Source organism: Camelus ferus, chromosome 10, assembly GCF_009834535.1.
Source record: "Camelus ferus isolate YT-003-E chromosome 10, BCGSAC_Cfer_1.0, whole genome shotgun sequence".
In the NCBI taxonomy this organism is placed as follows: domain Eukaryota; kingdom Metazoa; phylum Chordata; class Mammalia; order Artiodactyla; family Camelidae; genus Camelus; species Camelus ferus.
Window position 1 is genome coordinate 11,696,803 of NC_045705.1, and position 10,586 is coordinate 11,707,388.

Genomic DNA, 10,586 nt, shown 5'->3' on the forward strand with positions numbered 1-10,586 from the left:
ACTTATTTATCTTGCAAAACTGAAACTCCTTACCCATTTAAACAACTTTCCACTTCTCCCCTCTCTCCAGTCCCTAATTAGCACCATTTCACCTCTGTGTCTATGAATTTGACTACTCTAGATACCACAAAAATGGAATCATACAGTGTTTGCTTTTTGTTACTGGCTGACTTCACTTAGCATAATGTCTTCAAGATTCATCCTTGTTGTAATGTGTATCAGAACATACTTCCTTTTGAAAGATTAAAAGTATTCCATGGTGTGTATGTAGCACATTTGTTTATTTCTTCATTGATAGATATTTGGTTTGCTTCTACCTCTGGCTATTTTGAACAGTACTGCCATGAACATGGATGTGTTATTTTCATTAATTTTCTTGAGAATGAAAATTGCTCTCCCAAACCTCTCTATTTGATGTGTCAGTAAAAGAACAATGCAGGAGGCTGCAAATAAGAAAAGAGTTTATTTAAGAATTGCAATTCGGGAGACACAGATAGAAGTAGAACTGAACGAGTGTTTCAGGGAAGCGAAAGGGCTGGGTGTTATAAAGACAAAAAGCCATGATGTTGCTAAAAGTTGCCTGGAGAAAAATGTGATTGATTCTGACTCTAGTCGGGAAATATTAGTCCTTAAGGAACTGCAAGGTATTTTAGAGTAGGGGTCTGATAAGTAGATTGGTTGTTCCTAGTTATTTTAGGGTAAGTGGACCAATAAATACACTGAGTTTCTGACTGATGCTCTAGATGACTTCATTAGGCCAATCAGCGGTCAAAAGATCTGGTTCCACCCAAGCTGAGATGTGTATAAGTCACAATTTCTTAATGGTCTCCTGGCTCCATTTTAGAGAGCTATCTTAGCAATTTTGACTCCATTTTGATTTTTGTTTCACAGGAAAAATGCTAAAAAATACACTTTTGCATGCTCTGAATATACATATATGTGTGGGTGGGCGTGTGTTTTTAATGTAGCAACTCTTTAAATTAATCTTACTTCTCCCCCCCCCCACCCCGTTTGCTTATCTTTGAATAAGGATAGGTCCATCTCACTTGCTATGTGACTGGATTCTCAGAAGGTCCCTTCTCTCTGAACAGCACATAAAACTTCCTTTAAAAAGTAAGCTGCAGCATCAGCTGATAAAGGTTTGTAACACTTGATACTTGAGGTTGCTGAGAGGGAAGCAGGGAACTGTGTCCCTGTGAACTTTTCCCCTTTGCTTATTTTAACAGCTGAAGGAGGGACCTGTTTTCCCTAACTCTTTGCCTTCCTTCAGGCATACGATATGGTTTTGCCTAGTCTTTTTCCTAGAATTTATTTGTCCATATTTGAGGGATTGACCTAAACCAACTTGTACAGCTATTCTGCAGTTTTAGAAAAATGCTCCTTGTATTGAGGTTAAATAAAAAATGCATCTTATTCACATTGTAATTAATCTTACACTTGCCCACCTGAACAGCACACTCTGAAAAAAAAATACATAAATAAGAAGCTCATTTTAACTGTGTAGGGAGATAATAAGATTCCATGGCATGAGATAACTTTATGATGGGTAACTCAGAACATCTAAGCCATAAGGACCTTGTCCTAAAGAGTGGAAAATCTTGGAAACTGGTAAGAACTGCTTTATAGCTTGAAGGTGAAAAATTTTTTCATAATGTCTTATTTCTTGTCAAATTAAATTAATCAACCATGCTTATGTAATGAAGCCACCATAAAAACCCAAAAGGATGGGTCAAAGAGCTTCTAGATTGGGGAACCAGAACACTTTTAGGTGCCACCATGCTGCACCAACCTCCATGAGGACAGGAGCTCCTTTGAATGTAACCTCACCCTATGCAACTCTTCATCTGGATGTTGATTCCTATCCTTTAACATCCTGTGTCATAAACTGGAAATCTAGTATGTGAATAGGTTTCCTGAGGTTTGTGAGCCACTCTAGGAAATTCATTAAACCCAAGGAGGGAGTTCCCGAGAACCTCTGACATATAGCCAGTGAGCGAAAAGCACAGGTTAACAACCTGGGCTTGCAACTGGTATCCAGAGTGAGGGACGGTCTTGGGCTGAGCCCTTTACCCGTGAAATCTGATGCAATTTCTGGGGTGACAGTGTCCGAATTGAGTCAAATTATTGGACACTTGGTTTTAATCAGTGACCATAACCCAGAGGCTTAGTTTAGAGGGCAGGACAGTGGATTGTTTTTCTTAAAGTCATGTAATGTGCTTCATTAACTTGGAGAATGCTAGGCATTGCAATACTCCCACTCATCCTTCTGAGCAAATTAAGGGAGGAAATGAGGCATGCGCTTTTTAATACGGCTGAGAAGTAGCTGGACAAGTGGAACATCATGGATATGAGACCTCGAAATACCCAGTTTACTTTTACTGAGATTTAGCAGACATTTAACAAGCTGTGTCACCTTTCCAGCCCACCACTAACATCTTACATGCAAAGAGAAGCAAAAATTAGCATGTGTGTTTTGACAAATGCACCTGTATTTAAAGGGCAATCAAAAGAGAAAATATAAAATGAAGAGTGTCCTTGGTCCTTCAGGGTCTATTATCCCACTGAGTGAATTCATTATGTACATTTATGAAGGGTCTCTGTTTCTCTCTGATTCATACTTTTCTTTATTGAAAGAATCAGAAAGTAGTTGCCATGGTGTTGGCAGTGAAGCTTCCAAAACTCCAATCCTTAAGACTATTGGCTTCCTCCTCCATCTCCCAGCCACAAGACCACTCCTGATCTCAGTGTGGCCAAGCCCAGTGAATGCTGTTCTGTTCCTGTCTTGTTTATCCATGCCATTATCCTGGTTTCCCCCATTTCTTCTAATGGTTCATTCTCAGTGACCTTCATCAGCTCTTTGCAACTCAAATAATAAATACTGGAATTACTCAGGAGGATTCAGTGGCCTCAAATTCTCATTTTGCCACCCATACTAACCCCTGAAGCTAAAGACTCCTTGCCTTGACTTATCTGTTTGTTTCAAAAGCACCTGATATTTGACAGAGATGTTTTACAGCTGTGCTTGAAGAGATAGGCAGTGGCCAACTGTCCTGTTCCAGCTCCTGCACAGATAAGGCCTGGAGGTGTCTGGAAGTTAGTTTTGCTTCATTACCATGCTAAGATCTCTGCCCCAGGAAGGAAATTTGCACTCTGCTGGGCACAATTCATGCCCTGTGCAAAGAAGCCTGGAAGACTGTGCATGCCCCAGCTGCCCCTGGAAGTATCCACCCCTTTCCTAGAGTCCTGATGACGCGTCTGCCTCCTACTCCTTGAAATTCCCTTGCTCCTCTCCCTGCAGGGAGAAGGTATTTGAAGAGCATGAGCTCTCCCTTCTCCATTCCTTGATCAGTGAATGAAGTTTCTGCTCTGCTATGCCGAACCTCGTTTTGTTTAAATGGCATCTGCAACTCCAGGCAAAGGACCCACTGAAGGGTCACCAACCCATTGGGAAGTGGTAACAATTTACAATCCTGACTCTTCCCCAGACATCTAAATCCACCATCTGCATGATCCACAGCCCTCTCAAACCAAATGCTTGACCATGAACCTCCCTTTCTGTTCTTCTAATTTGATCATCTCAGTAAGTGGCAGTTTCATCTATCCATTGCTGAAGTGTGAAACCGGGGTGTTATTCCCAACATGTATCCTTCCTTGTATCCCACGTCCATTCCACTGCATGTCTCTGCAATTCTACCTGCAAAACATTTCTTGAATCTAACAGTTGTTTTCACTTCCATTGCACTTACACTGTTTGCACCTCAAGTCTGGATGTCTTATTTGGACATAGTGCTTAAATTTCCCTTCCATTTAGCAGCCTGAGTTGTTTTTACAAAGTATTATTCATACCACTCTCTCTGTGATATTAAAACTCCCCTCTGCAGTCAATCTCCTCTTTCCATTCTTTCCCCAGATAACATTGCCTTTCACTTCTCAAATCAGATGTTACTTCTTCAGAAAGACCTTTGCTGACCTCACATTTTAAATTCAATCTTTCACATTATAATATCTCACAGAACCTTTGTGACCCTTAAATAGAATATAAAGTGATGTTGGATTGTACTTAACCATAAAATTTCGGCTGAAGAATGAAGCTGAGCATTATAAAACTGTACCCTCACATTCTAAAGGGAGTTACAGGACCTACTAAAAGTTATTACTATTAATTCTCGAACCATCAACTCTTATCACCAAACTCTAGGGGTAAAAAGAAGAGAAAGGAAAGAAATAAGATTTTAAGGCTCACTGAGCAGAGTCCCGCTTCCTCCTTTATAAAGGGGTGGAGTTTGTTCCACAACTCTAAGTCAAAAGAAGGGTAAAAAGACCATTTGATGACTTCCAAGAATAATGAGAATTAGGTACTCAGAAGGCACCAAGCACTGCAATACAACTGGATCATGAATAAGACACATTTAAAAGTACTTCTTTTAGTTTAGAAATCAGACTTATTTCTAATGGCAAACAAATAAAACAAACAAAAAAGAATAGGAGCAGAAATCAGAGTTACAGTTGGTGATTCAAAAGCCAAAGTGAAATTACGTGTTTCCATATAAATGCCGGGTTCTGTACAGTAATGACAGTAAGACTTGGGGCCTCTGAAAACCAAAGGAGTTAAACATGACACGTTTGATGGTGGGGGAGCTGAGGCAGCCCTGTGTTGGTTGTACTTTCCTGGGAGAAGCAAACAAAATCTTCTTTGGAGAAAAGCATCTCCATAACAAAGGACCCCAATGACTCAATTACAACAGCTTTAGTCCCTGAGGGCATAAATCCTCCCCTTCAAATGCTCTCTTCCATAGCCCAGATCTGGGAGGATCCAGAGCAGAAAAAGAAACTGAAAAAGACATATGAGTGAATGAAAAGGAAGAAATATCACATTGCATATGAGATTAGATGTACGATTTCTGAACTGGAGTTGAAATTTTGACTTTCTAATGTCTGAAATGAGACCATTCTCACTTAAAGAGATCTGAAATGTGTGGATCTTCCTGAGATGCTGCTACCAACGACGGGGGAAGGGTTGTTCACTAGAATGTGTTTAATGTCAGCAGTGGGAGAGAAATAAAGCTTTATCCTAATTGTGTCCAATCAGTAAGTTATTACACAGATTTCTAAGTATTTTTCTTTAAAGCCATCTCTCTTGTTAGATTATAAATTCTTGTAAGGGCAGGAACCATATCTGACACTTTCATCAACAAATGTTGGGTTGATGACCATTTCTTGAATAACGCTTTCAACTCAGATTTCAAAATGTAGGTAAAGATGTCTCAGGAAAACCATCAGAAAAAAAAATTGGCCTCAAGTTAAGATCTTATAGAAGCAGCCTTTCACATTTCTAGTTCTCCAAACAGTTAAAGAAAAGAGGGCATGACAAAGCAGTGATACAGCTTAGAAACATAGCAATTAGGGCCCAGATTTGTTTCCTCCCTCATCTGTTCAATGTAAAGCCGTAATGTTGGTTTACTCACAGAATTTAAGTCATTTGATCTAGGTTACAGCTTTAGTTATATATTGTTGCACATCAAACTAGCTCTGGATGCTGTGGCTTAAAATAACAATTAGTATTAGTGTTCCTGTTTCTGTACTTTGGGAAAGGCTCAGCTGGGTAGTTGTTCTTCTGTTTTCCTCTGGGGTCTCACATTTGTAGTCAGATTGCAGCTGGGACTGAACATCTACCTAGTTTCCCCACATGACTAGATTTGGGCTTCTTTGCAGGGAGGGTGGATTTCAGAGGCGACAAGCCCCAGCACTCAAGTGCTTATGAAGACCCTGTTTGTGTCACACATTCCATTGGCCAAGGCAAGTCATATGGGCAACCCCAGAGGAAATGTAATTAGGAACTACACAAGGATGTGAATATTAGAATGCATGTCCACTGGAGATCTCCAATGAGACATACCCTCATATTACACAAAATCACAGAGCGAGCTCAGGTTGAACTCGGATTTGTCTGCCTCCAGGTTTATCACGTCATCACTGTACAGTGGTCTCTCAGTCATTATGTGGTGCTTTTCCCATCGTAACTTGAAAATAATTAGGGAAAAGGGAAGGATGTGAAAAAAATTCCCTGTGCACATTTCATTTTATTTCTTTATGTCAAGAGAAAAGATGTTTCTGATGTGCTAACTAAACCTCTGGAGGTAAATTAGCAGCATGACTAATTTAGACATTGCTATCAGACACCATCAGACAAAGAGAAAAAGGAAAAAAATAAAGAAGAAAAAAATGAAAAAAGGGAAAAAAAGAAAAAGGGAGGAAAAAAGAAAAGAAGAGAAAAAGGGAAAAAAGGAAAACAAAATCCCCTAACTACCACTATTTCTTTGTCTCCTACAGTTCCGTTCTTTTAACTGGTGCTTGAATATATTTTTCATACCAGATATAGCCAGAGCAGCCTTCAGAGTCATCTTTCTTTAAAATTCTAGTGATTGTGCTCTCCTTTCCTATATTTTTCTTGACTCTTATTTCCATTACCTGAAATCTAATGATAGGACAGATAACGAGTAAGGCTTCTGCTCGTCCAGGCCCCTTCTTATTCACATCCCCTAAGTTACAGAAATTGTACACACATGTGCTCATCGACACTTGGCAGTGTTTGGTACCCACATTGCATTAGATGGTTTATACATTTCTTGACTACATGACTGTAATATTCCCATACTATAGAGGCCTCAGAAATGTTTAACCTAATGCCAATAATTCTACTGCAAACTAAGACTAGCCTTAGTTAAAGTAGCCTTACTGAAATGACTTACATGTACCATGTTTAAAATTTTTTGTTAAGTGATAGTAAATGCTCCCAAAAAGTAACAGGAGCACTTAGAGCCAAAGGCACCATCTACAAATGAAACAATGAATAAAGGATATGGTGAGGGCTGAATTTCAGCAGAAGTTAGCCAGTGACATGATATATTCTGGCAAACCCAAAGTTTAGAAAATGAGGATATGAGGCAGAATTCTGGCAAAGTTAGGTAGTATTTGACAATTTTTCAAGTGTGAAAGACATTAATGGAAGTGACGTATGGACCAACTTCAAAACTTCTGAGAAAATTTTGAGCTTTATTAATATGTCACATTAGAAATACCAGCAATTTTGCTCTAATTTGTATGCACTTAGCTTTAGTACCCCTTGAAATTACAGACATATAAAGAGTTTTCTCTATTCATTTTCCTCTCTCTAACATTAATATTCCCACAGTGTCACTAATTCTAATAATCATATAGATTCATATTTTAATCTATGACCTTTGCATGTCAAGATCATGCAATATGCTTCACAATGTCAGTAATTATCTGACATTGAAATCTGATGCTACACATTTAGTTTGTAGGATTGGTGATTGTTTCTAATAAAGAAATTAACATTGTAGTTTTCCCTCACTGTATAACACTGAGTTAATAAAATACTTCACTTAGTCTCCCGTGTTGCAGATCTAAAATTTACATTTGTAAACAGAATAATGTATTCCTTCCTCTCTATTCCCAGCTCTGAGAGTACTCCTGGCACTTGTTAGGAAGTTAGCAACATTTGAGGATCAATTTTTTGTTGTTGTCATTTGAAGAGCTTGTTTAATATCCCTGGAAATCAATTCAATCCTAGGAAGAAGACAAAGGATCTACACACTCCATAGATGGTCCAGTTATGTTGTATATGACCCAGACAATTCCAATATTAAATTGGGAAGTGAACCACATAGACTTTCTTGATCATACACAACTTGGTTTTTGGAAAAGCCAGAGAGAAAACAAAATTTGCTTATCATTGAAGCCATTCTGTGGCTATCAGTTAGCTCCTTCGACATGAGATAGTATTGATTATAAATGGCACTGCCTAAATTGTAATTACGTGAGTTGACTTTGTGATCTTCCTTCTGCTGGTAACACCTGGCAAACAGATATGCTACAAGCTTAAATTCCCAAGAAACTGAGAAATTCAGTAAAGGCAGAAGGCTATGATTGCCATTATAAGGGACTATTGAATCTCTTTGGTTGAGACTAAAAAATTTCACCAGTCACTTTGACAGATATGTAGTGACAGACAAAAAGGTTATAAATAAAGGCCAATCAACCAATCTATCAGAGATTTATATCCATGGGAAACCTGTTAAAATATCCTCTATCTGGAACATACAACTTTAGGAAACTAAGAGTTTTCCTGCATCTATTTGTCAATTTATTAAAAATATTTAAAGATTTCTGCTTTTGTATCTTTGCCTCCAGATGCTAAAATGACACTCTGACTTTAGATTTTTCTCCTAAGGTAATTAGTGACAGGTGAATTGGTTTTTTATAAATATATCTAGTAAATGTTTCCTTCAACTCTAAACTTTGTTATTTTAAAAAGTAGTTCTGAATGACTGCTTAAAAAAAAAATCCCTAACACCTTCAATCTCTCATGACAAATTACATTTTAACATAGTTTTAAAGATATATTTCACTTTTTCTTTACAAACTTCTTGATCTTTTTGATTCCTCACTTAGATGAAGTTTTGAGATTTTAAAAATTTTACCTTCTAAGTTTACTCTGATCTGCTGTCATCAATAAGAATGAAGATAATATTTTATCACATTTCATTCAAAGTGTGTCAACATGGCACTGGCACATTTTGACTTCTGAATTAAACATCAGTGATAAGTAAATTGCTGTTCTTCCAGAAACACATATGCATGAGCTCAGGGCAGAACCCTCTTCTTTCGCCTTGTCCTCTGACCACATTCCCATTCCCATTCCCTTCCCTATTTCATTCCACCTGGAGGTGAAATCTCTAGTTTCCCTCCTGCCCCAACGTGTGCTCCTTGACCACGGTCTGCTCCTCCGTTTTAGATTTCATCATGTTAATTTAAGTCTGTGTCTGCTGGTTGTCTACAGCCTCCACAAGAGCAGGAGAAGTTCCATATACATCAACTGCCTGGAGGAACAGATTTTTTAAAAAATGTATTTACCTCCTGCGACCAACACTGGGGAGGATGGGATAAAATAACAAAATATTTCTTTAAGACACTTCTTTTATGTTTTCTATTACATCTCTCTTCAGACAAGCTGGGATTCAAATTAATGAGGCAGATGTGACATCATCCCGTTGTTTCTTTCTTCACTGAAAAGCCTGGCTCTCCAGTAGGAAAATGGCTGATTAAGGAATTTGGCTACCTGACAGATTAAGATTAATTGCACAAAATGCAAAGTGTTTGTTACCAGGCAAACAGGCTTCCTCAGGCAATGGTTTATTTTACATGAAGCTAGGAAAAATTGTGTTGTTTAGATTTTTTTTTTCAATAGACAGTGAACAAAGAGATAATCCTTTATTAAATCAAAAGCGAAAATTCCCTGAAAACAGTTTCCTAATAGTCTGCTTTCTATAAAACAGTCTTTCTCTAATTGATAAGCTATTATTTTTTAAACTCTATGGCTACTATTTAGTTTTTATTAATAGGTGATCACTTCCCATCTCAATGTTAAAATGATTACAGTGCTCTGAGGAAATCTCTCTATACTTCATCATTATTGCTATTTTTAAAATCTCAGTCTTGAAAGGATAGTGGTTTAAATAACTTTGCCATTTATTTGGGAGTAATGAATATAATAAGACGGGTCATTCTCTGAACAGGCAAACATGATTATCTTCATATGCATTTTCAAACTTCTTTTCAAATGATGGAATTGCTCTCTGATCAGGCTGTTATATTTCAATCTTAGGAGAATATTGTCCACTTTTTATTCAGGTCAGTACTGAGTTGCTGAACTCAGATGCAGAAAATAACTAAGTTTGTGACTTGCCCTCTTAACATACTGGACAGTGTGTCAAAGTAAGTTTTGGGAAGAATTTCAGTTTTCCAGTCTCATTATACATTTTGCTCCACTTGGGAGAAGAAATCTCCAGACACAGTGGATTTATGATTTTAGTCATCTGCTTTTGGAGTTCCCCAAAGACCTGCAGGCTATTTCTTTGCCCATCAGGAGGAACAGCAGGTTTCCATCATTTCACTTACAAAAGAAAACAAATTCATCTATGTCAAAATAACTGACCAGTGCTCGTCAAGATTGCCGAGGTCAGGAAAGACACAGAAAGCCTCAGGAACTATACAGATTAGAGAGGATTAAATGCAAGATGGGATCCTGGAACCGAAAAAAAAAAAAAAAAAAGATTCTCAGTAGAAATTTTCATTAGAAAAACCATTGAAATTAGAGTAAATTCTATGGTTAATAGCATAATACAGATGATAATTTCTGGTTTTCATAATTGTACAATGGCTATGTTAGATCTTCACATTAGGAAAAGCTGAGTGAGGGAATACAAGAACTCTATGATCTTGTCACTTTAGTGTAAGTTGTAAATTCATTCAAAATTCAAGGTTGAAAATATTTTTTAAAAATGAAGCATAGGATCTTCTTTCTTAAAATGGGTATTTCTCAATCTTGTAATGACATATCAAAAAATTTTTAAGTTACTCTATATTATTTTCTACAATGCTAAAATCATAACATAAAGTTTTATTTTACTCTTCATGCAAATATTTTATTTACCAGAATGTATTATTTGGAGGAGGTCTTATTCAGCAATGCAACATAAAATGATTAGTGGACTTTATTGTTT

The 10,586-nt window shown here is 37.5% G+C and overlaps 1 non-coding gene across 1 annotated transcript; it reads left to right on the forward strand.

Annotated features, from left to right (window-relative positions):
- The first annotated feature begins 6,066 nt into the window (after positions 1-6,066).
- LOC116666704 lies at positions 6,067-6,192 on the forward strand. Its single transcript, XR_004323606.1, has one exon. It is a non-coding gene; the product is annotated as a small nucleolar RNA SNORA19 (small nucleolar RNA).
- The last annotated feature ends 4,394 nt before the right edge of the window (positions 6,193-10,586 follow it).